Here is a 27,580-nt window from a genome sequence, read left to right on the forward strand (position 1 = left end):
TTGCTGTAGGTTGTCTTTCAGTTCGTGTAACCGCCTCTTGTGTTCAAGTCCTGTAGTCACTCAGCTGGTTGTTAATGGCCAGTTGTATTCTTTGTGTCTATTCAGTGATCCAAAAGTCTGAAATTTGTTTCAGGGTGGTGGAAGTGTACCTCGCAAAGAGATTTTGAATGAAAAGCGTTATAGTTTCCTTCTTTCTGCAGCACTATGTCCTCCTGATTTTTAAGGATGGAGTGTAGATTGGTAAATAGCAGGCCAACGGAGGTCTTCATAGATATTACATTCGTAGAGCAGGTGCTCCCAAGTTTCACCTTGTCCGCATCTACAGTGCACTATGACCGAGATTCCAAAATCATGTAGCTTCTTCCTGAAGGAGCCATGCCCTGTCAGCAGGTAAGTGGTATGAATTCCAGGAGAGTACCAAGTTGGGGAAATAGGGTAAACACATTCAATGTCTGGTATGAAGCTTCTAGTTATAAAGCCTTTAGTGGAGTCATTACACTGATTCTGCCACACTGTTCTCGTGTGGTCTGTAAGACGTCTTTTTTCCTGTGGTCTAGTCAGAGTTGGGTCCATAGTGTATCCCAAATATGTGATTACCATTCCTTTGGCGTGTTGGTGCAGCAGCCCATGGCCCAAAATCTCCAAGTCCAGAGGGAGACGTCCCGCAAGGACCTAGAGAGCGTGGGTGCTCAGCATGCAGCTTGCTCTGGTTGTTGTGAGGAGAATTATTCAATGGATGGTTTCCAATTTCCTTCTGTTAACAGTAGTGCTTGCCTTAGTGTACCAAGCACCTGATGCATAGGCCAGTGCGGGGATGAAGAATGAAGAAAGGTGACTATGATGGTCTGAGACAGTATTTAAATTCTATACAGTGGGATCAACTGATGATGTTACCAACAGCAAATTCAAAATGGGAAGCATTCAAAGAACTTATCTTGGAAGCTACTAGGCTTTACATACCAACTAAGAAATATCGTTCAAGGTTTAGGCCTCTCAAGCGTTTAGGGCATAAGCCTCAAGCTATGAAGGAGTCTAGACTATGTATAAATATAGTGCAAATGCATCAGAAATACATAGCTATATCTGAATAAATCAGATTATTAATAAGAAGGGCCAAATAGCCCTGAAACGGTGCCGTCTGGGTGGTGGTATCCATCTGAGAATAAGTAACATTAGTCTTCTCCTTAGGTGAAGCGTTACTTATTCGAAGTAGTGCAATATCATGGCAACTCGTTGTGAAGGTATTCACAATATGAGATATAACTTAAAACGATGCCGTTTTATTAATAATCTGATTTATTCAGATATAGCTATGTATTCCTGATGCATTTGCACTATATTTATACATGGTTTAGGCCTCAATATTTGTCAGATGAACTAATGAGACATATGGCAGAGAAGAAAAATGCATGGGATACATATAAATTAATGGGTGACATGGAAGCCTATGACAGATATAAGCTGGTCTGTAACCAAGTCACAAAGGAGATTAAGCAGGCAAAGGCAGATTATGAGAAATCCATGGCAAAGGATGCAAAGAAAAACAGAAAAGAGTTCTTTACCTATGTAAACTCTAGAATGAAAGGGATGAATCAGATTGGTCGACTGGATATTGATGGTTCAACAGTTGAGGATCCTGCTCAGGTGGCTAACAAACTAAACGAGTATTTTGCATCTACATTCACACATGAGGAGTTATTCAGGAAGGGGAATGCCAGAGGTGAAGTAAACTCTGGCAGTGAGCTAGATGATTTTGTAATAACTGAGAGGAAAGTGGAGGAGAAATTGTTGAGGATAAATATAAAAAAGGCACCCGGGGTGGATGTATCTATCCAGTTATATTAAAGGAGGCAGCAAAGGAAGTAAGCAAACCCTTAGCCATAATTATGAGAGCTTCTTTGGACTCAGAGGAGGTACCCCATAGACTGGAGATGTGCAAATGTGACCCCAATTCACAAAGGAGGATCAAAGGCTGATACAAGTAATTATAGACCTGTGGGTTTAACTTCTGTTCCAGGAAAATTAATGGAGGCACTGGTTGCAGGATCATCTAGACAAAACTTCAGTTATAGCTCGGACACAGCATGGTTTTGTTAAGGGAAAGTCTTGCCTGACCAATTTGATTGGATACTATGATGCAGTCACAAAAGAACTGGATGCAGGGAATAACTTTGATATTATATATTTGGATCTTAGAAAGGCTTTTGATACTGTTGCACATGGAAGACTGCTGCATAAATTGGAGCAGTGTGGCATTGGAGGCAAATTGCTGCTATGGATAAAGGGATGGTTGAGGGGGAGAAGACAGAGAGTGGTAATCAATGGACACTGCTCATCGTGGACTAATGCTATTAGTGGAGTTCCTCGGGGTTCAGTGTTGGGTCTATTGTTGTTTTCTGTATTTATAAATGATATTGATGATGGTATATCAAGCTGCTGCAACAGGATCTGGAAAGGTTGAGCAGATGGGCTGAGAGGTGGCAAATTAAGTTTAACATTGACAAATGTAAAGTACTACGTACGGGAAACAGTAACCCCAGAGCAACGTATCAACTCTGTGGTACTACACTGACAGTGGTAGAGAATGAAAAAGGACCTGGGGGTAATTGTGCAGGCAGATATGAAGTTCTCTGAGCAGTGCAGATGGGATGCAAGAGTAGCTCATGGTGTCTTGTCAATGATATACAGGAATTTTTCTCGCAGGGTTAAGGAGGTGATTATTCCCTTGTATAAGGCAATGGTCAGGCCACACCTTGAGTACTGCATAGAGGTCTGGAGGCCTCATTTCAAGAAGGATGTAGAGCTGCTGTAACGAGTGCAGAGAAGGACAAAGAGATGGGTGAGTGGAACAAAGCATTGCTGTTACCAAAAACGGCTTTATTTCTGAAAATTGCAGCTTTTGGAGACTAGGCACCTGCAAAGTAATCTAATTGAGATATATAAGGCTTTGAATGGTTTGGGCAAGCTCAATGCTGAAGATGGGATTCTTCCTCTTGGTCAGATTACTCACTTGAGGGTAAAAATTCAAATTGAGGAAAGACAATTGTAGAATAGATGTGTGGAAATTTGCCTTTAGCCAATGGGTGGTTGATAGTTGGAACCAAGTTCCATCTGTTGTAGTGGCTGTCAACAACTTAAATAAGTTGTTTACCTCCACTACAACAGGCAGAACTAGACAAACATTTGAAGTGAATGGATGGGTGAAATGGGAAGGGGTTTTTTTTTTTTTTTTTTGGCTGATGCTATATAAACTTGCTTTCTTGCATCGTATGCCTCTACTAATGCTAAACTGCCAAGTGAAACATACTTGCTCAAACATAACACACTACAAACACCATATGACTGGTGTTGAACTGGTGCAAAGTAGCCTATATGCCAAAAAGAATTTAACAAAACAAAAATATATTTCTCAATATGCATTTCCATTTTTTTTTTAATTGGATGCCCACAATTAATTCCAAAGTCACTTCATTCAAAACAATTCAGAAAGGTATTTGGATTCAGGTGAGGCCCCTATGGACTGGAGATGTGTGAATGTATCCCCAATTCATAAAGGGGGATCAAAAGGTAACGACTAATTACAGACCTGCTAGCTCAGGGGTGGCCAACCTATGGCACATGTGCCAAACATGGTGCTTTGGAAGATTACAAGTGACGCATTTCATCATAAAATTTCTCAAGTACCCAAAGCCCATATTGCCGATTCTTTGGTTCTATTTCCTTTCATTTCAGGTCCTTCCGCATATGGCTTAAGACACTCACCACCTTCTTTCCACTTACACGCACATAAACATGTCAATTCCCTCAATTTAGCAAAAGAAATAAATTAAATAGTCTCCAAAAAAAATGCATTTCTGAATTTTGACCGTAAGTGATCTATGTCTATGAAAATATATCGAGCACCTAGTCGTCCATTCTTTTGTACGGCCATTACCTCCGGCGCCCGACTCTATGCACAAGTGGGAAAATAAATGGGAGAAATTTCCATCAATTGCATTTCCAAATTTTGCGAACTCAAGAAACAGTAGGGGGGGCTCTCCCCTACTAATTTCCATCAATCGCATTTCCAAATTGCATTTTGCGAACTCAAGAGCAGACGACTCCACGTTCCAACCTGATCTCGCTCTCAGTGCTCCATCTCGCTCAGAGCTCTCTCTCTCTCTCTCTCTCTCTCTCTCTCTCATCACATCCAACAACTGTGGTACAGAGCTATCTTCACCAAACGAGACTCACCGGCAGCTGTAGCACCATCAGCGGGTTCCACAACAGAAATCAACCTCTCGTCCAAGAAATCATCTCTCACTATTGTAGATTGGTGCTCTAATAAACATGTGTCTTTTGAACTGGCGTACATTATTTAATTTAGTTGTGTGTTTGAGTTATTCTTTTTCCTCCCCTAAGCAAAGCAGATCCTACCCCTATCCCTATTTTCCAACCCCAACCATGAATGTAAGAAGGTAGAAAAGGTGCTTGAGTTGTATGGCGCATCTGAACTCCAGAGGCGCCTGGGATGTGTCAGGGTAGTTAACTATACAAGAACACTTAAGTCTTAATTGTTTATAGAGTAATATCAGAAGTGTCGTCGATAAAATGAGAGAATTCGAACAGCTGTTTAGGACAAGTAACACTGACAAGGCAGAATATGAGAAAGCACTGGCATAGAGAGAAAGAGGGGGGGGGATAAGGAATTCTTCACATATATAAATGAGAAGAAGTGAAGGACAAATCAGACTGGACCCTTATGTAATAGACGTGGGATAGTATTAGACACCCCAGCTGATGTTGCAAATGAACTTAACAGTTACTTTGCATCAATATTTACAGAAGTAAAACCCTTTATTTCAATGAGAAATTATGGGAGTGAAGTTGAAAAATATGTAATTAATGATACTGAAATTTCACTTGATTATTTAAAGAAAAAACTTCAAGCCTACAAGCGAGTAAGGTTCCTGGGATTGATGGCATATACCGTATAATTTTAAGGGAGACTGCAAGTGAGTGCACTAAACCATTAAGGCTAATTATGAGAGCACTCGACTCAGGAGAGATTCCGTTGGATTTGAAAAGTGCCAATGTATTTCCAATACCTAAAGACAGTTCTAAGAGTGTAGTGAGAAATTACCAACCGGTCAATCTAACTTCAGTTGTTGTTGTTGTTTGGTTTTTAGGAGCATTAGCAACTAAGGCCATATTGCTCCGGGGATATGCGGTGGTCATTTCCTGCCCTTTCCGCATCCTCTGTATTTGGTGGTCACGGGCTCGAACCCCGGTCTAATCAAGAAGCATGTGCTACGCACTGCTGCTCCTGCCCACCTGGCTACAGAGGCACCTCTCTAACTTCCGTAGAAGGGAAAATCATGGAGGCAATAATCAAGGATGAATTCAGGATCATTTAGATAGAAATGGAATTCTGAAAGACACACATCATGGTTTTGTAAATGAAAAATCATGTTTAACAAATCTGGTTAGCTATTTTTATGGGGTCACTCGTGAGCTGGATTTAGGGAATAATTTCGACATTGTTTATTTAGATTTCAGCAGAGTATTTGACTCAGTCCCACATACCAGTTACTTTTTTAGCTGGAACAGGTTGAAATTGCAGGGAAAATCTTCAGATGGATAGCAGGATGGCTTCAGGACGCAGAGGGTTATGATAAATGGTTATTCCTCAGATTGGGTTAATGTAGAAAGTAGGGTTCCCCAAGGATCAGTATTGGGACCACTGTTATTTTTGATTTTCTTAAATAACATTGATGAAGGACTAGAGGGCGTGATGTCTAAACTTGCAGACAATGTAAAGATTGGTAGAGTAGTTAATGATCATGGCCAAGCAGAGTTTCTTCAGATTGACTTAGATAGACTTCAGGGATGGTCAGAAAAGTGGCAGCTATGCTTTAATTCAGCAAAATGCAAATCTTACACCTGGGGAACAGTAACCCCAAAATAATTTATACACTTAGTGGAGTTGAACTAAGGTCAGTAGTGAAAGAAAGGAACTTGGGATTTACAATACAGTCAGACAAATTCTCTGAGCATTATAGACACGTTTCAAGGAAGGCCCATGGTGTCCTATTGATGATTTATCAAACAATTGCTAGTAGAGATAGGATGTCATAATCCCATTATATAAGGCTATTGTTAGACCACACTTGTTATACTGTGTGCAAGTATGGAGGCAGTACCTAAAAAAGACATCAAGCTTCTTGAAAGAGTCCAAAGAAGGGTAACTTGCCTGGTGCGATTGGCAAAAGGTTGCCCATATGATGAACGACTTCGAATATATGGGTTGCAGAGCTTGAAACTAGGTACCTTAGTGGAGAGTTGATTGAGGTGTTTAAGGCTCTGAGCAGCAAAAGTAAAATGAATGAGAACAAAATTTTCATGGTTATAAATGATTCTAGAACTGGGAGCCATAAATTCAAGTTACGGGGAGAGGCATTTAGACTGAGTTGAAGGTGGTTTTATTTTAGCCAGCGAGTTATAAATTACTAGAATAAGTTACCTGCATGGGCAGTTGAGGCTGACAGTCTGTGGAAATTCAAAGATCAGCTGGACAGTTACCTACAGGAGGAGGGAAATGCATAGGCTGTCTATTTCGTTTTCTTTTATTATTTATTAAATATTTATTTTATTTTATTATTATTATACTCTTCTTTTTTTTTTTTTTTTTTTTTTTTTGGCTAGTGCAGCATAAGCCTTAGGCTTCCTTGCACCATATGGCCGTTACTAACACTAATGACTAATGTGCTTTCTGGTGAAATTCTGCTGCTTTAAGGAAATGCTTCTAATTACCTCATATTTTTAAGTAAAAAATTAGATATATTAACATGGATACACTGAGTTACTAAATGAATTAAAGATACTGGATTAACAGATATAAAAAAATATATTTTTTCTTTATATCAGAAACAACCTTACTCTCTATTCCAACCCATTCTGTTCACACACATAATACAGATGAGTTTTGCAAAACTGAGCTTTTCGTTATTTCTCTTCTAGTCAGTCTGGCTTGTAATGTATGAGCTCTATTTTAGAAGGGAACAAACTCTGAAATACTGTAATATATTATAATCAAAAGAAAATTATAGTTTTATGGCAAAAAATCCTAAATTGAGAAAAATTAAAAAGTGAAGAGAGAGAGAGAGAGAGAGAACTTCTTAAAAAATTCAACACAAAATGAAACACAAGTAGAAATAAGAAGAAATGATGCAGGCCAAGGACACTTCCAGAATAACCTGAATTGCAACAACACAAAACAACCACAAGCAAAGTAGGGTATGCACTTTTCATAAAACATAAGCATTAAACCTACACAATGTGATTGTATGTGTAATAATTATAAACATGAGAAATCTAATATAAAGAAAGCAGATAAAATAATCTTAAACAATCTAGAATACATTAAAAGTAGTAAAATTTAAAAATAATAGTAATAAAATAATACATTATATATATATATATATAAAAAGATATTAGTTGTAGTGGTAAGTTCTAATAGTGCAATAATAGACAAAGTGAAGCCGGCTATAATGTATAATACGAAAGCTAGTAAGTTATAGCATCTCAAGCAACCCAACGCCTTATGTAAGTGCCCAACGCAAACTGGAAAAAAATATATATATATGCCAAATACAGTAAGGAAAACCTTACATATCAATAACATTAAAAGAAAAATCTGTGACAATTAAAATATATATGTATTAAATTTTATATATTTATTATAATTCAGCTATTAATTATGCATTTATGCATTTGACATACTTGGGATATATATATATATATATAAGACACCTGTGTCTGTGTGTTTATATCTGGATGGCTATGTGAACAAAGCAAATATACTTCATAACATCCTAAACTTAGGAAATCAAAATTACACAAATTCTAAATTCTAGACTGAGGGTAGATGAATTGGGCATGTGTGGGGAAGGGATATTATCAACATTAGTATTAGCATCAGGTGTCTTCTGGCTGGTTCTTATGTAGAACCAGCCAAAAATTTAATTAAAAATAAAAAAATTTTAATTAAATTAAATTTAAAAAGAATAATAAAATAAAGTAATTAATGTCACCTTCCCTCTAGTCATTTACCTATTTCTTTCACATATCTGTCCCTCCTTAAAGTTAGATAAATTTACCACCTCCACAAGAGCAATGGGAGCTTATTTCAGCAGTCAATTACTCTTTGACTGAAGGAAAATTGTTGGTCCTTCTGTCTATAATTATTCCCTCTCAATTTAAATTTATGCTTTCTTGTCAATGTCACATGACCAAGCATAAAAATTCTCCAGGCATTTAGTTTACTGAAATCTTTCAAGGTCTTAAATACCTCAACCAGATCATCCCCAGAAAACACTAGTTTCCAAGTGCTTACAAAACTCTTGATAAAAATACCCCTTTGTGTACCTAACCATCTCACTCTTCTCTGTATCTTCCAGACTTAAATATTCCAAGATTATTTCCGAACACAATGTTATGCCTCTGCATTTTCTATACCAAATGATTACCAACCCACATCCTCAAAAGCTGAATTCCAATTGTGTTTCTATATAGTTATTCCACACAGGAAAAATCCCCCAAAGCATGAAGGCTGGATCTGCCCTTGTTCTAGGTGCCTGCTGTTTCACTATTGGCAAGTAAAAATCAGTTCTAATTCCAAGACAACAAAAAAAAAATTTCATATTAAATTACAATGATAAAAGAGCAGAATATGCTTAGCTAAGAACAAAGTATAACATAACAGGCATGTGTTCTTCATGCAAGCACATGTACACACACAATCTTAATTTTATGCTTTAAGGGCAAGGACCAGTATTAAAACACATTAGAGGCTGAACTACTTTTAAATTTTAACTTAGGATATTTATATATTTTTAGAGCATCTCTATATGCTTTATTCAGCATAAATTTCTTTTATCATATATACCAAGATCAAGTTAAATTATTTTTAGCAGAACAATGGCTAAAATTCAAACATATGATTCACATTGTTAGATATCCTTCAAGAAAATAACACCTAATAATAATCTCTTTATCTTTTCTATTTAAGTGGATTTTATCTATATTAATTTTTGAAATTAGTTATAGTACCATGCTTGCAAGTTTAAGCATGTATTATAATACTGTGCAAAACATTAAGCATTATAGAATTTTATTATAAAATAACTATAATAACATTTATTTTGGAATGAATTTACTTAGGTGTATGTAACAGAAGCTTTACTAATTTGGATAACCAATTTATATTTAAAATTTTGAATAAAACAACTTTACATTACAATCTTTCTCCCTCTTCCAAAATCTCTGTTGGAAGCCACACAACACAAAAATTTAAACTGGATAAACTTATATGCTTTGTGATCAAGCTGCCCTACAGCAATGTAATAAAAGAGAAAGTACCCTGCATAAGCACATAGATGAGTTTTACAGGACTGTAGGGCAACTTGAGCACAGTAATTTATTCAGTTTAATTTTTGCATTTGTTGTTGTCATCAGCCATTTTCAATCCATTACAGGATGAAAGCCTCTACAGCAACTTTCCAGTTCCTTCTGTTTTGCGCAAGGTCCATATTTAATGGCCATATTTAATAAAATATATCCCGAACTAGACAGCATAAGCTTAGTATAGTATATAATATAATATTTTCAATCAATCAAGTAAGATCTATTAATCTTGTTAAACTTCATTGTCAATTAAATTGTACTTTTAACTAAATACATTTAACGACTTAGATTACAAATGTAACATAATTAATTAATACATAACTTGATACAGAAGTTATATAAACGGAACTCGTAGATAATACCCGATACTGAAAAATATATATAGCATTATAACTGTGTTGGGATACAAGTTAAGCGTTATAATTTTGTACTGAAATTGAAATTTTATTGAAATGAAATCAAAATCATAACTCAGACCAGAGCAGCAAAGCAAAAGTCTCAAGCCAATGGGAGTGCTGCGGCTCAGGGGAGAACTGAGGGGGGCAGTTGCCCTCTGAATCACACAGACTTTTAAAATGCACTGCTTGCATGATGTTTGTGGAGCAATCGGGTATGGGACATGATATTGCCATGGGGGATGTCTCTGTGTGTGTGCACGATGTAAGGAGTGTAAGGAAATCAGGCGACGACTCAGAGTTGTTATGGGCCTATATGAGAGCTTGAAGGACAGGGTGGATGCCCTCGAAGGATCTAAATTGAGGGGCCCATCAAGCTCTCAGCTGCCCACATCAACGCTAGAGTTTGCACTTGGTCATCACGCAACACAGCGGCAACCCCCAAGGCAGATCGCGCTGGTCCCACAGGAACTAGTAGTTGTTGGTGACTCTATTGTCAGGGAAACGGGGAACATGCTTTGTAAAAAGGATAGGTGGAACAGGACCAGGGTATGCTGCCAGGGGCAAAGGTTGATGACGTAGAGCAGATATCTTTTAAGGGCACAGAAGGTGATACAGTTGTACACGTTGGCACTAATGATATTAAGAGTAGGAGACCGGCAGAATTACTTAACAAGTACAGGTCACTGTTGAAAAAAAGCCGTGAATTAGGGTTGAATTTGAAAGTGTCTGCAATTCTGCCCAGACACAATAGGAAGGAGAATATGATGAGAGCCTTGTCGATCAATTCGGCCCTGGAAAGATTGTGCAAGGCTCAAGGGGTTGAATTTTTTTCAGCTTGGTCTGTACTTGTTAACAGGAGACACTGCTTCTACAGGGATGGGATACACTTAAATAGAAAAGGTGCAAGAATATTTGCTGACGCTATCGAGACAGTGTTAGGTGGGTCGGAAAACTGCTAGCATGGGGGGGTTGTTTGGTTTTTAAGGAGCAATATAAACTAAGGCCATATTGCTCCGGGTCATGCGGTGGTCATTCCCTGACCTTTCCTCATCCTCCGTATTTGGTGGTGACGGGCTCGAACCCCGGTTTAATCAAGAAGTGTGTGCTATGCACTGCTGCTCCTTCCCACCTGGCTACGGAGGCGCCGCATGGGGAGGATACAATAGACTAATAGATTAACAGTAGCCACAGGCAGAGGTGAAAGTGATTCTTGCACTGCTTCTATTGGAATGAGCAGCAGCCTGGAAAACAAGATGCAGGATATTTCAGAGACTGCTGGGAGTCATTGCGGTACAAGTAAACACATGGGTTGTGTTAGGGTAGCTAGGAATAGGAACAGGTGCATGTATACTTGCGTGTACACCAATGCTAGGAGTTTGGTAAATAAATTTGATGAATTTGAGGTATTGCTCAAAACATCAAAGGCAGATATTGTTGGGATATCAGAGACGTGGTGTCACACAGATATAAGGAATGTAGAGCTGGAATTTGGGGAGTACAATGTGTACAGAAAGGATAGGAAGGGAGGAGGGGTTATGCTATTAGTTAAGAAACACAAAATCCAAGAAAGTGAAGCCAGTCGATATCACTGGACAGTGCAGTGTCAAATCAGTTTGGTATGACATAAGCATTGGGAGATCAAATTGAGAGTAGGAGTGTGCTATAGGCCTAATGACTCTGATGAGTATAATAAGAAACTGTACAGGGAAATAGAGTGGGCCAGTAAATCAGAGAGTCTTATAATGGGGGATTTTAATTTCCCAGATATTGACTGGAATTTGTGGGTTGGTCCCTCACACACTAGCAAGGCTTTTGTGGATTTATTGGATGATTGTTTTCTATATCAGCATGTTCGGGAGGTAACTAGAGGGAGTAATACTCTTGATCTGATTATCAGTAGTGATTCTTCATGCATCAAGAATCTGCATATAAAGGAAACACTAGGTGGCACTGATCACAGTGTGCTTGAGTGGGATTTATTCAAAGAGGTAACTACCATCAGAAGTAAAGGGAAGGGTTTTTGCTTTTGTAAAGGCGACAACGATGGTCTGAGACAGTATTTAAATTCTACAGGGTGTCTCAAAAATATTGTTACAAATATTTAGGGGAGGTAGGTAACATCTAAAGGAATGTGAATCACACAGGAACCCATAACCGGAAACGTCACCGTAGGTCGGCGCGGTAGTTGCCGCATGAAGAGCATGCATCGATACACGAACTGTGAGCTAGCAGACATGCACCTAGTGTACGGATTAGCAGAGAGCAATGGACGAGCCACTCAACGAATTTATGGAGAAAGCTTCCCAGACAGACATAGACCAGATGACCATTTGTTTGCGGGTGTGCATCAAAATTTGAGCGATTATGGGTGATTTAGAGGTAACAGGAGTAGTGCGGGCAGACCACGTTAGACGCGAACAAAGGTCATGGAAGAAAGTATGTTGAATGCCGTCCAGAATAATCCTACTACCAGCACACGTGCCGTTGCCTCAGGAGTGTCTCGTTGCAGTGTACAGAATGTCTGGCACAACGATTCCTTCCACCCCTTTCATCTCGAAAGAGTTCAGTTACTGCTCCCCCAAGATCATCCTGCACGTGTGGCTTTTGTGCAGTGGTTTCTCCAAGAAAGTGTTCACAATTTGAATTTTCCAGTATATGTTTTGTTCACGGATGAGGCTTATTTCACTTGGGAAGGCCTATTCAATCAGCACAATGCTCATGTGTGGGCTCACGACAACCTGCATGGTGTGCGCCCCCATGCGGCACAACATCGCTTCGCGATAAAAGTGTGGGCAGGTATGGTCGGTGACTGCTTAGTCAGCCCATACCTGTTACCATCCCACATGAACTCCGCTAAATATCGGATCTTTCTTGAACAAGTTCTACATGGGTTACTTGACGATGTTCAAGCAAATGTGAGACGCAACATTTGGTTTCAACGTGACGGGGCGCCTGCCCATTATGGAAGGTGTGTTCGTGACCATTTGAACAGGTGTATTGGGCGTCGATGGATTAACCGTGGTGGACCCGTTGCCTGGACCCCCCACGCTCACCTGATTTATCTAGCCTTGATTTCTTTCCGTCGAGAGCCCTCAAATCTATCGTGTATGAATAGCCCGTGGAGACGGAAATGAATCTCGTGGTGAGACTCATCTGCGCTGCTGCTACTGTCAAAGAAACGCCAGGTGTGTTCGACTCTGTCCGCCAATCCATGCCTGTGTTGGTGTCCCGAATGCACCGAGTCTCATGGTGGAACCTTCGAGCATCTGTTGTAACATCATGAAATGCATCCATCTCATACTCCATTGTTAATATTATGTCAAATAAATGTTTGCCACTAATTACTGTCTTGTGTCATTTCTGCTTCTTGTACCTCTGCTACTACTTTCCTGTGACGTTTCCGGTTATGGGTTCCTATGCAATTCACATTCCTTAGGATGTTACCTACCTCCCCTAAACGTTTGTACCAATATGTTTGAGACACCCTGTATATGGAGGGACCAACTGATGATGTTACCACCAGCAAATTCAAAATGGGAAGCATTCAAAGAACTTATCTTGGAAGCTACTAGACTTTACATACCAACTAAGAAATACTGTTCAAGGTTTAGGCCTAAATGGATATCAGATGAACTAATGAGACATATGGCAGAGAAGAAAAATGCATGGGATACATATAAATTAATGGGTGACATGGAAGCCTATGATAGATATAAGCTGGTCTGTAACCAAGTCACAAAGGAGATTAGGCAGGCAAAGGCAGATTTTGAGAAATCCTTGGCAAAGAATGCAAAGAAAAACAGAAAAGAGTTCTTTACTTATGTAAACTCTAGAAGGAAATGGATGAATCAGATTGGTCCAACAGTTGAGGATCCTGCTCAGGTGGCTAACAAACTAAACGAGTATTTTGCATCTACATTCACACGTGAGGAGTTATTCAAGAAGGGGAATGCCATAGGTGAAGTAAACTCTGGCAGTGAGCTAGATGATTTTGTAATAACTGAGAGGAAAGTGGAGGAGAAATTGTTGAAGATAAACACACGAAAGGCACCTGGGGTGGATGGGATCTATCCAGTTATATTAAAGGAGACAGCAATGGAAGTAAGTAAACCCTTAGCCATAATTATGAGAGCTTCTTTGGACTCAGGGGAGGTACCCGTAGACTGGAGATGTGCAAATGTGACCCCTATTCACAAAGGAGGATCAAAGACTGACACAAGTAATTATAGACCTGTGAGTTTAACTTCTGTTCCAGGAAAATTAATGGAGGCACTGGTTAAAGAAGCACTGCAGGATCATCTAGACAAGACTTCAGTTATAGCTCGGACACAGCATGGTTTTGTTAAGGGAAGGTCTTGCCTGACCAATTTGATTGGATACTATGATGCAGTCACAAAAGAACTGGATGCAAGGAATAACTTTGATATTATATATTTGGATCTTAGAAAGGCTTTTGATACTGTTGCACATAGAAGACTGCTGCACAAATTGGAGCAGTGTGGCACTGGAATCAAATTGCTGCTATGGATAAAGGGATGGTTGAGGGGGAGAAGACAGAGTTGTAATCAATGGACACTGCTCATCATGGACTAATATTATTAGTGGAGTCCCTCAGGGTTCAGTGTTGGGTCCATTATTGTTTTCTGTATTTATAAATGACATTGATGATCTTATATCAAGCTTAGAGTCAAGTTGGCAGCCGATACAAGGGTTGGCAGGGTTTTTAAGGACACTATTGGCACTATGCTGCTGCAACAGGATCTGAAAAGGGTTGAGCAGAGGGCTGAGAGGTGGCAAATGAAGTTTAACATTGACAAATGTAAAGTACTACATACGGGAAACAGCAACCTCAGAGAAACGTATCAACTCTGTGGTACTACACTGACAGTGGTAGAGAATGAAAAGGACCTGGGGTAATTGTGAAGGCAGATATGAAGTTCTCTGAGCAGTGCAGACGGGCTGCAAGAGTAGCTCATGGCGTCTTGTCAATGATATACAGGTATGTTTCTAGCAAGGCAATGGTCAGACCACACCTTGGGTACTGTATACAGGTCTGGAGGGCCCATTTCAAGAAGGATGTAGAGCTGCTGGAACGAGTACAGAGAAGGGCAACAAGATTAGTGAATGGAACAAAGGGTTGCTCTTATGAAGAAAGGCTTAAGTTTTGCAAATTACAGTGTCTGGAGACTAGGAACCAGCGAGGTGATGTGATAGATGTGTATAAAGCCTTGAATGGTTTGAGCATGCTCAATGCCGATGGGATTCTTCCTTTTGCTCAGAATAATCACAGGATAGAGCATAAATTCAGATTGAGGAAAGACAGATGTAGGATAGATGTGTGGAAAGTTTCCTTTAGCTAGCGGGTAGTTGGTTGGTGTAACAGACTTCCATCCCTTGTTGTGGAAGTTGATAGCCTAAATAAATTTAAGGCTCAGGTGGAACGGTATTTCGAACGAAGGGAGGAGTGAAATGAAAGTGGTTGTTTTTTTGTTTTTTTTTCGCTGGTGCTGCATAAGCTTGCTTTCTTGCATCATATGCCTCTACTAATGCTAATGCTAAATTGCTGGAGAGTTTGGTCTTTCCCTCTTCACACTGACCAGGCATCTTGAAGAGAATCACCAAAGTGATGTCACAGGGCTTACCAACAAGGTGTGCATGAGTGAATTTTAGGGAGGCAGGCCAACTGGACTTCTCCTAAATCTTCTAAAATAGAAAGATATTGGATCCACCAGTGTTTTAAACTGAATGTCTGATAACACACAGAATGCCTGTTCCTCTCTAATTTTTGTGTTTAGCCTCCAATGAAAATTTTCAGAAACTTGCCATAACTTTATAACAAGCCTTACATTAAGGCTTGTTATAAATTTCAAATGTAAATTAGTTATTTGAATGAATAAATTCTGTGGTGTTACATGCTATGCATTTCACAGTTTACATTCATTTTCTTCAACAGCATTCATTTTTTGGATTACAAAAAAGAATTTTAAATCAATACAGAGATGACATGAGCACTATCAATTCCAGATAACTAATTAGCTAACAATTCTTATACTGAAACAGTGTATAGTAATCAAAATTAGTTTTTTGTCCCTTGAAGACATCAGTAAGTTTCTAAGGCATTTTTATGCCAATATGCAATATTTTAAATTAAATCACATTTCATTCCATTTGTGCTGTTTCATCTTTAACATTATTATATTCGAGCCCCAATTTATGGTTTCCGATATTTATATATTTTTTGTGGTCCCAGACAAAGCCCCATATAAGTAATATACAAGGAAAAAAATCAAAAAATATGTATAGTTTATACAAAATATACAAAAATATGTGTAAATGTGGTAAAGTATATGTAGATGAGACTGGAAGAAATTGTCAAACAAGCACAGATGAACATAACAAACAAGGGAACACTAAAGAATCAGAATTGGCAGAATGTGCTGGAATACATTCATGCACAGTGGTAGGAACTTTACAGTAGTGGGGGGGGAAAGAGTGAAAAAGGAAAAATAAAAGAAGCCTTTTACATTAGCCAGGTGGCTATAAACAGAAACAAGGGGGGGAAATATAGGGGAACTACAGAATGGGCTTTTCAACAATAAAATGAAATAGCAACTAATGTAACATGGCAAGGGTGTGTGCTAGGGAACAAGAGCCCATGAAAACACTAAATACTGGCTTGGAGACACTTTATATGACAAAAACTCTGCAGTTAGAGAAAGTCTAATTTGTAATCCATGTTTTGACTCATTATGCATGTGAATAAGAACCCAGTAAAGGGTTTGTAATATGATGCTTATTTATTAAAATTATTTGTATACCTTGATGAAGTGTTTGAATAGTTATTTATTGATGGATAACACCTGCAAAGAAAACTCATTTAGAGACCTGATCAAAGATGCCGTACTCCTTTGTGTTCTTGACTAATCTGGTTGCTCTTCTCAGCACACATTCCAAGAGATACACATCTTTCTTAAAATTATGCTTCCAGACCTATATTGCAATACTCACGATGCAGCCTAACCACTGCCTTATACAATGAGATAATCACTTCCTTGTCCCTGCTGGCAAAGTTCTTGCACAGCACTGACAGAGCTCCATGAGCTATTCTGGCAGCCTGTCTGCACTGCTCAGAGAACTTCATGTAGACTGTACAATTACTCTTAAGTCTTTGTTCTTCACTAGCTTGAATGTGGTACCACCTAATTGGTATGTTATTCCAGAATTACTGCTATCCATATGCAGTACCTTACATTTACAATATTAAACCTCAATTGCCACATCTCAGCACATCTGCCTAATTTTTCTAGGTCTTGCTGTAGCAGTATGCCTTGATTCTTGTTACTAACCACCGTGGCAACCTTTGTAATCACCTAAAAAATTTAACAATAAACTTCATTTTCATTCATCAATATTATCAATAAATACTGCAAACAGTAAGGGTCCCAACACAAAACCCTAAGAGATTCAACTCATAACCAGGAATAGCAGTAGCCATTAATAACCACTCATGCATTGTACATTAACATGTTTTAATTTTGAATAGTATTAATTAAAGTTTCATTTTTTTTTATAAAGTAAATGTGTGAAAAACCATTTTTAAATATTTGAAAAATAAAAAATGCATATAATAATTAATGCAATCCATTACTAAAGGGTAATAATACATTATACTCCAAGCAAAACTCAAAAAAGGCTTTTCGGAAATAAGAAAGTTGTGAGATCTCACCTCTACTGGGTTATGGAAATTTTTTTGTTTACCCAAAGAGTGTTTCTACTTTTCTTAATTTATAACTTTTTAAATTTTTATTTACTTGTAGCAAAGATTAATACTTAATTCAGTACAGAAGCTAAACATTACACTGGTGAACAGGTAAAATGTTACGAAAATGAAAATACCCAATCTTGATTAATTTTATGCTGCTGAACATAAAAATCACATTAAAATTTGTCAATTGGCTCTTGTTTTCAAATTACAGTTGGGGTCTCATATTAGCAAGTTACTTTACAAGGTCTCAAGGTGTGTTTGTTTTAATTGCGGTCTCCAGGGTTCCCCCTATATGCTGCTGTAGCATCTGAAAAGGCATAAGGCCAAGGCTGGCAAATGTATATATGAATATATATATATAGGTTTGTAAGTATGTTGTGTTGTTGAGTTACTTTACATTATCAACTATGGCTCTCAGCAAAACGCATGGCAACACTACAGTTTCAGTACCACCACGCTCTTGTCACATGATCGGTAACTGTCACCTTGCTCTGCATCACGTGATGAGTTGTCGCCTCAAATGCGTTTTCAACTCTGTTGCAGTAATACTCGAATACAGTATTGGAATTTGTTCTCAGTTGGCAGTTGTTCTCTGTGAAATTTCTACTTTTTGAGCAGTATTTGTGTTGTGTAAGATTAATATGCCCCGTAATTGTGTGAACAGTCGAGATGACTTCTGTTATATATGTGAAGCTGTCATGTTAGCTTCAAGAAAGCATCAAAACTTGAGCCATAAAAAAGGCCTACCTCTTGTACTTTGGATGTAAAGTAGGTGACTAGGACAAAAACTGGAATCCACACATACGCTGCACTACCTGTTCATCAAAACTCAATGTGTGGGTGAATCGAAAGGGATGTTTTATGGCTTTCACAGTGCCCATGATATGGAAGGAGCCAACAAATCACATCACAGACTGTTACTTCTGTAAAGTGCCTCCTATTAGAAAAGGGACAACAATGAAGAAAAAGTGGAGAGTGACGTACTGAAATATATCATCTGAAATTCGTCCCATGCCTCATGGTGAAGTACTACCTATTCCTGAACCACCGACCATTTTTTGTACACTCTGATGAACATCAATTTAATATACGCAAAGAAGTACAGCAGTTGACTACGTCAAGCGATCCACACCATTTTGTCCAAACCTTTATCCTTCTGAACCACATAAGATCATAGAAAGGGTACTTAATGATGTCATCAAGGATCTTGAACTGCCAAAGAATAAGGAAGAGCTTTTGGCTTTGAGGCTACAACAGTGGAATCTTCTAGATCATTCTGTGAAAGGGACTACATTTCATACTCGAAATAAAGACTAAGATAAATTTTAACAAACAGAAGGCGAAATCACTGTTTGTAAGAATGTTAGCATTAGCATATGATGCAAGAAAGCAAGCTTATGCTCAGCCAGAAAAAAAAAAAAAAACTTCCACTTCACCCCTCCGTTCGTTCGAAATACCTGTCCAGCTGAGCCTTACATTTATTTAGGATATCAACTTCCACAACAAGGGATGGAAGTCTGTTCCAAAAACAAACTATCCGCTGGCTAAAGGCAAACTTCCGCACATTTATCCTACAACCGTCTTTCCTCAATTTGAAATTATGCCCTCTCAGGTGATTATTCTGAGCAAGAGGCACAATCCCATCAGCATTGAGCATGCTCAAACCATTCAAGGCTTTATACACCTGTATCAGATCACCTCGCCGGTGCCTAGTCTCCAGACACTGTAATCTTGAGGTCCTTGAGGTTGTCACAGACATTCTCTCAGATATGCCAGACAAGCTGTACTTGCTACCTGGGAGTCTAAAACGCTGATGGAACTGATATTCGGGTGACACTCAAGTCAAGTGGACCCAATTTCGGCGAAGTCCGGACGGTCTGTGACAACCAAATCCTCTGCTTGCACCTTCACGATGGTGGGACTGTTAGTAATCCTGGGTATAACCTCCATGCACAAGCACATGGTGGGTGACCACCCAGGTGTGAACCAACGTAAGCAGGGGTCGAGGTGTGGCGCCCACACCACATGGAGGAATGCCGCCCCTCTATGTTACCAGGCAGTACTAGGTGGTAGATGACTCTCATCAACCGGCGAAATACCACCACTTTGCTTATTGGAGGCTTGAAGTGGTGGAACCCATGTTTAGTCTCTAGAGCTAAGTTCCGGTCAACCCTTCCCTATCTCTTCCATCATGCAGTATGATTGATGACTTTTGAGGTTATGATGAACGTTGTGGCGAGATCCAATATTCCTTACATTTCGAGGGTACAGCTCTAAAACGGTTTTCGCAGGCCGGCCGCTAGTTAGTACACCGGACCGAACCTATTGGTAACTCTCTAGGAGGCTTCCGGATCAGCTAGTGTATAATCTTGCTACCTCTACTCTGCCAGATAGTGACTGGAGGGAGTCCGAGTAGTGTGTATGCGGGGAGCATTGTCGAGGCCACGTTATGTCAAGGATCTGGGTATATTCTTCCCACATGTACGCCATATCCAAAAATTTCATTACTTCATACAGCATGTCCCACCCACTTTTTCTTACTATTGAATACACCATGAATTGTCAAACTAATAGAACAAGCTTATCTGCGAAAAGATCTAAACCTCCCAAGGATTTCCTAATTCATTTCACAAATATACGTGGTCTCAATTCTAATCTCAACGATGTCCATTTCCACTTGCAGTCTGCCAAACCCCATGTACTTTTTCTGACAGAATCTCAGTTATCGGTTGATTCAACTACTGTTCATCTCAGATGCCCAAATTATTCGCTGTATGATTCCTTTCGCCTCAAAGGTGGTACTTGTGCATATGTCCGTTCTGATATTCCCTGTCAGAGACTTGGCAATTTGGAATCTCCACTCTTTGATCTTCTCTGGCTTAAAATCTCTCTACCTCATTGTGTCAAATTCATCTGTTGTCTCTACCGTTCTCCCAACTCCACTAATCACTTGGAGCTCTTTGACTTCCTCTCGTTGCAACTTGACTTTCTCCAGTCCAACTTTCCTAACAGTGAGGTAATTTTCCTTGGTGATTTTAATGTTCACAACTCCAGCTGGCTTCCGTTTTCTAGTCACACCGACCCAGCAGGTCGAGATGCTGAGGCTTTTGCAATTACTAATGACCTAGCACAGATTGTTCATTTACCTACAAGAATACCGGACAATCCGAATCATACAGCCAATACGCTTGATCTTTTTCTCACAAACAACCCTTCTAAGTACACGGTCGAAGTGAGAGGCCCTTTAGGCACTTCAGATCACAACTTGGTGATTGTCTCTTCTCCAATGGAACCTTTATCTCATGGCTATTCCCAACCTCGTGTTGTTTGGCATTACAAGAATGCAAAATGGGATGACCTGCGAGACTTCTTTTCTTCTTTTCCTTGGTCGGATTACTGTTTCAAAACTCCTGATGTCAACGTTTGCTCAGATCGTGTCAGTGAAATTATTCTTGCAGGAATGGAATCCTTTATCCCACACTCCACTTTAAAATCTCGTCCTTTATCTAAACCTTGGTTTTCCAATAAATGTGCTAAGGCTGTTCAAGAGAAGAATGTTGCCTATCGTAATTGGCTTGTTTCTAATTCTTCAGTTTCATTTTCTGCCTACACCAAAGCTCGCAACAATTGTAAAGCAGTTATTAATCAGTCCAAACTAGAGTTTGAACAGGCTAAGAGTAGAAAACTTGCTTCTTGCCCTAATGGTAGCCGAGCATTCTGGTCTCTTGCCAAAGCTATTGGCCGCAACTTTTGCCCATCTCTGCTCCCACCTCTGTCCAAACCAGATGGTTCTGTTGTCACTTCAGCCAAGGATAAAGCTGACCTGCTAGCATCCCATTTTTCTTCCAGCTCATGTATTAATGAACTTGGTAAAACACCTCCCACCATTCCCAACACGGTCCATTCAATGCCTCCTGTGGTCTTCCGTCAAAAGGATATCAGAAGGATTTTGATGAATCTTGATGCTAAGAAAGCTCCAGGTCCTGATGGTATTTCTCCACTTGTTCTCAAAATCTGTGCTCCTGAACTTACTCCTATTCTTTGCCGCCTTTTTTCACTTTCTTATTCCAAAGGTGTTTTTCCTTCTGCTTGGAAATTTGCTCATATCCAGCCAGTTCCTAAAAAGGGTGACAAATCCCTCCCATCCAATTATCGTCCCATTGCAATTACTTCTACTCTTTCTAAAGTAATGGATTTAGTTTAGTTTTTTTTTTTTTTTTTTTTTTTTAGGAACATTAGCAACTAAGGCCATATTGCTCCGGGATATGCGGTGGTCATTCCCTGACCTTTCCGCATCCTCCGTATTTGGTGGTGACGGGCTTGAACCCCGGTCTAATCAAGAAGCGTGTGCTATGCACTGCTGCTCCTTCCCACCTGGCTACGGAGGCGCCACTCTAAAGTAATGGAGAAATCAATTAACCGCCAACTCTTAAACTACCTAGAAACCTTCCGTCTGATCAACGATCGCCAGTATGGATTCCGTCGGTGTCGATCCACTGGTGATATTCTGGCTTATGTTACCCATTTATGGACTACTTCAATGGAAAGGTTCGGTGAAACACAAGCAGTTGCTCTTGACATCTCAAAGGCTTTCGATCGTGTTTGGCATAAAGGTCTTCTAAACAAGCTTCCATCTTATGGTTTGCCAACTGTTTTTAGTAATTGGTTATCCAGTTTTCTCTCTGATCGCTCACTGAGGGTGATGGTAGATGGCTCTCTGTCTTCTAACTTCTCCACTAATGCCGGTGTCCCCCAAGGTTCAGTTCTTTCCCCCACTCTTTTCCTCTTGTATATCAATGACCTTCTTCCATTGACTGGAAATCCTATCCATAGTTTTGCCGATGATAGCACATTGCATTCAACTTTCCATTTTGAGAAACCTTGCCCTGCTCAATCAGCTTCAACTTCTCGAAAATCTGCTACCAATTCCTTAAATGCCGATCTTCAGGTAATTCTCCAGTGGGGCAAAGACAACTTAGTTGATTTCAACCCTTCTAAAACTCAGTCTTGTCTTATATCTCGCAAAAAGGATTCTTCTGCTCCTATGCTTATCTTTAGTGACACTCCAATTTCTAGGCAAAAGGATATATCTCTTTTGGGGATTACCCTGACTTCTAATCTCTCTTGGCACAAGCACATTACAAATATTGCTTCCTCTGCATCTAAAAAACTTGGTTTTCTCTTTCGCTCTCGGCGTTACTTTTCTTCCAAACAGCTGCTCACTCTGTATAAATCGCAAATCCGCCCTGCCATGGAATATTGTTCCCACATTTGGGGTGGTGCCCCCAAAACCTCTCTCAGGCTTCTTGATTCCATTCAGAAGAGGGCAGTTAGGTTAATTAATGATTCATCTCTAACAGAGTCTCTCCACTCGCTTTCTCATAGACGTACTGTTTCTGCTGCATGCCTCTTCTACAGATATTTCCATGGGCACTGTTCTTCTGAATTGGCTTCTATAATTCCCGCTCTCTCTTTCAAAACAGTCCGAACACGTGCCGCCACCAGCCAACATCCATTTACTGTCCAACTTCAAACCCACAGAACCAACTTTTCATCTTCCTCATTTATTCATTCAACTGCCGTTTTCTGGAACAACCTTCCTTCATACGTATTTCCTGAAAATTACAATCTACAGAAGTTCAAGTCCAATGTCAACAAATATCTTCTTTCGTCTTCTCAACCTCCAACCCATGCACGGTACTAAGTACTATAGGTTCTAATACCTCTCGTGTTTGGGGTTCACATAAAAAAAAAAAAAAAAATCTGCAAAACTTAAGCTTTTCTTCGTAAGTGCAACCTTTTGTTCCATTCACTAATCTTTTTACCCTTCTCTGTACTCGTTCCAGCAGCTCTACATCCTTCTTGAAATGAGGCCTCCAGACCTGTATACAGTACTCAAGGTGCGGCCTGACCATTGCCTCATACAAGGGAATAATTACATCCATATCCCTGCTAGAAAAATTCCTGTATATCATTGAAAAAACACCATGAGCTACTCTTGCAGCCCATCTGCACTGCTCAGAGAACTTCATATCTGCCTGCACAATTACCCCAGATCCTTTTCATTCTCTACCACTGTCAGTGTAGTACCACAGAGTTGATACGTTGTTCTGGGGTTGCTGTTTCCCATATGTAGTACTTTACATTTGTCAATGTTAAACTTCGTTTGCCACCTCTCAGCCCATCTGCTCAACCTTTCCAGATCCTGTTGCAGCAGCATAGCGTCAGTAGTGTCCTTAACAACCCTGCCAACTTTTGTATCGTCTGCAAACTTGGACATTAAGCTTGATATACCATCATCAATATTATTTATAAATACAGAAAACAATAATGGACCCAACACCGAACCCTGAGGGACTCCACTGATAACATTAGTCCACGATGAACAGTGTCCATTGATTACCACTCTCTGTCTTCTCCCCCTCAACCACCCCTATATCCATAGCAGCAATCTGCCTCCAATACCACACTGCTCCAATTTGTACAGCAGTCTTCCATGTGCAACAGTATCAAAAGCCTTTCTAAGATCCAAGTATATAATATCAAAGTTATTCCCTGCATCCAGTTCTTTTGTGACTGCATCATAGTATACAATCAAATTGGTCAGGCAAGACTTCCCCTTAACAAAACCATGCTGTGTCCGAGCTATAACTGAAATTTTGTCTAGATGATCCTGCAGTGCTTCTTTAACCAGTGCCTCCATTAATTTTCCTGGAACAGAAGTTAAACTCACAGGTCTATAATTACTTGTGTCAGCCTTTGATCCTCCTTTGTGAATTGGGATCACATTTTCACATCTCCAGTGTATGGGTACCTCCCCTGAGTCCAAGGAAGCTCTCATAATTATGGCTAAGGGTTTGCTTACTTCCTTTGCTGCCTCCTTTAATATAACTGGATAGATCCATCCACCCCAGGTGCCTTTCTTGTGTTTATCTTCAACAATTTCTCCTCCACTTTACTCTCAGTTATTACAAGATTATCTAGCTTACTGCCAGAGTTGAATACACCTCTGGCATTCCCCTCGCTGAATAACTCCTTGTGTGTGAATGTCGATGCAAAATTTTCATTTAGTTTGTTAGATACCTGAGCAGGATCATCAACAGTTGATCCATCGATATCAAGTGGACCAATGTGATTTATCCACTTCATTCTACTGTCTACATAAGTAAAGAAAGTCTGCTGTTTTTTCTTTGCATCCATTGCCAAAGATTTCTCATAATCTGCCTTGGCTTGCCTAACCTCCTTTTTGACTTTCTGTCAGCATTTGATGACTTAATCAATAATTCAAATTCATCACGTTTATTTACTATGCTCGTAATATTATAATAATATGTGTTCATGTTTCTGTTTTTTATGAACTCTAACTCTGCTATTTCCATGAGGCCCCACCCAGCAGGCCTTCTAATCATTCCCTTCTCTCATGTTTCCTAGGCTAATACACAATCAAGAGAAGCAATGCAAGAATCAATTCCACCATGTTTATGGCTGTCATTAAACTATTAATGTGTGTATCCCCTCAAACTAGCAGTTTCCCAACCCACCTACCACTGCTAGTTCTGTGCAGACTCTTCAGGCTTGTAATCCCCACCCCCTGATTTTGTGCTTCACAGGCTATGGAACATCCCAGGAGAAAAAACGCAAGAATTAATTCTGCCTCATTTATAGCCATTATTAAACAAATCTGTGTATCCACTCAAACTAGCAGTTTTACAACTTTCATAAAGCTGCCCCAATAGCATCTGCAAATATTCTTTAAACTACACTATTAGAGTGTAGTTTAAAGTCCACACACACACACAAACATTCTACCATACAAGCTCTGAGCAATCTCTTCAAGATCAAATTGCTTGATAAGGCTCTCATCATGAATTTGAAAATCAGTATTCCAAAGAACACTATTATGAGCAACCTAGATGCAAAATATTCATTTAGTTTGTCAGCTACCTGAGCAGGATCATCAACAGTTGAACCATCGATATCAAGTGGACCAATCTGATACATCCCCTTCCTTCTAGAGTTTACATAAGTAAAGAAGTCTTTGTTGTTTTGCTTTGAATCCTTTGCCAAAGATTTCTCGTAATCTGCCTTTGCCTGCCTAACCTCCTTTGTCACTTGGTTATAGATCAGCTTATATCTATCATAGGTTTCAGTGTCACCTGTTAATTTATATGTATCCCATGCATTTTTCTTCTCTGTCACATGTTTAATTAGTTCATCTGACATCCATTTAGGCCTAAATCTTGAACAACAATTCTTAGTTGGTATGAAAAGCCTAGTAGCTTCCAAGATTAATTCTTTGAATGCTTCCCATTTTGAAATTGCTGTTGGTAACATCATCAGTTGGTCCCACCGTACAGAATTTAAATACTGTCTCAGACCACCATAGTCACCTTTACGAAAGCAAAAAACCTTCCCTTTACTCCTGACGGTAGTTACCTCTTTGAGTAAATCTCACTTCAGCACACTGTGATCACTGACACCTAGTGGTAACTTTACTTCAGATTCTTAATGCATGAAGAATCACTACTGATAATCAGATCCAGAGTATTACTCCCTCTAGTTGCCTCCTGAACATAATGCAGTAGAAAACAATCATCCAATAAATCCACAAAAGCCTTGCTAGTATATGAGTGACCAACCCACAAATTATGAGTGACCAAACCACATTTATTTAAACTATCAACTTCCACAACAACAAATGGAAGTTTGTTCCAGCAATCAATTACCAACTGGCTAAAGGCAAACTTCCACACATCTATTCTACAACTGTCTTTCCTCAGTTTGAATCTATGCCCCATCAGGTTTGTAATCTGAGCAAGAGGAAGAATCCTATCAGCAATGAGCCTGCTCAATCCATTCAAGGCCTTATACACCTCAATCGCATCACCTCGCAGGTGCCTAGTATCCCAAAGCTGCAATTTGCAGAACTTAAGCCTTTCTTCATAACAGCACCCCTTTGTTGCCTTCATCAGTCTTGTTGCCCTTCTCTATACTCATTCTAGAAACTCTACATCCTTCCTAAAATGAGGCTTCCAGACCTGTATACAGTACTCAAGGTGTGGCCTGATCATTGCCTTATACAAGGGGATAATCACCTCCTTATCCCTGCTTGCAAAATTCCTGTATATCATTGACAAGACCCCATGACCTACTCTGGCAGCCTGTCTGCACAGCTCAGAAAACTTCATATCTGACTGCACAATTACCCCTAGGTCTCTTTCATTCTCCACTATCCTGAGTGTAACACCACCCAGTTGGTACATTTCTCTGGGGTTACTGCTACCCATATGCAGTACTTTGCATTTGTCAATGCTAATCGTCAGTTGCCACTTCTCAGCTCATCTACCCAACTTTTCCAGATCCTGTTGCAGCAGCATACTGTCATTACTGTTATTAACAACCCTGCTAACTTTTGTATCATCTCCAAACTTGGACATTAAGCCTGATATACCTTCATCAATATCACTGATAAATATACAAAACAACAAAGGGCCTAACACCGACCCCTGAGAGACACCACTAATAACATTAGTCCACATAGAGCGGTATGCATTGCTTACCACTCTGTCTTCTCCCACTTAACCATCCTATTCTCCATTGTAGCAACTTGCCCTTAATGCTATACTGCTCCAATTTGTACAGTAATCTTCCATGTGCAACAGTATTAACTATTCAGATACACTGTTCTTTGGATTACAAGTGCACCCAGAGCGTAAAATACTATACTGACTGTACAATATTACCACTGAGATGGAGTGGAGGATGGAAAGGGGGGGGGGGTGCCAGGATGGGAAAATTTCACCCAAAATCAGACTGTGCTCCACATCTGCTATAAACATGTCACTATGAATTACAAATGTTTTTTTAAATTAGATGAACACAATCTGTCTAAATATTTTATAACTTATCAGCTCTAAGTTATTGTTACCGCCTCCCAAACTAAAAATTTTGGTAGCACCATCATACATGAGGC

General features: G+C 39.5%; 1 protein-coding gene across 3 annotated transcripts in view; it reads right to left on the reverse strand.

Moving 5' to 3' along the window:
- Positions 1-27,580, reverse strand: part of LOC150082208 (uncharacterized) — a 285,622-nt gene that overhangs the window by 243,198 nt on the left and 14,844 nt on the right. The window lies entirely within an intron of this gene.

Source organism: Mastigoproctus giganteus, chromosome 8 (assembly GCF_048544385.1).
Source record: "Mastigoproctus giganteus isolate SK-2022 chromosome 8, ASM4854438v1, whole genome shotgun sequence".
Lineage (NCBI taxonomy): Eukaryota > Metazoa > Arthropoda > Arachnida > Uropygi > Thelyphonidae > Mastigoproctus > Mastigoproctus giganteus.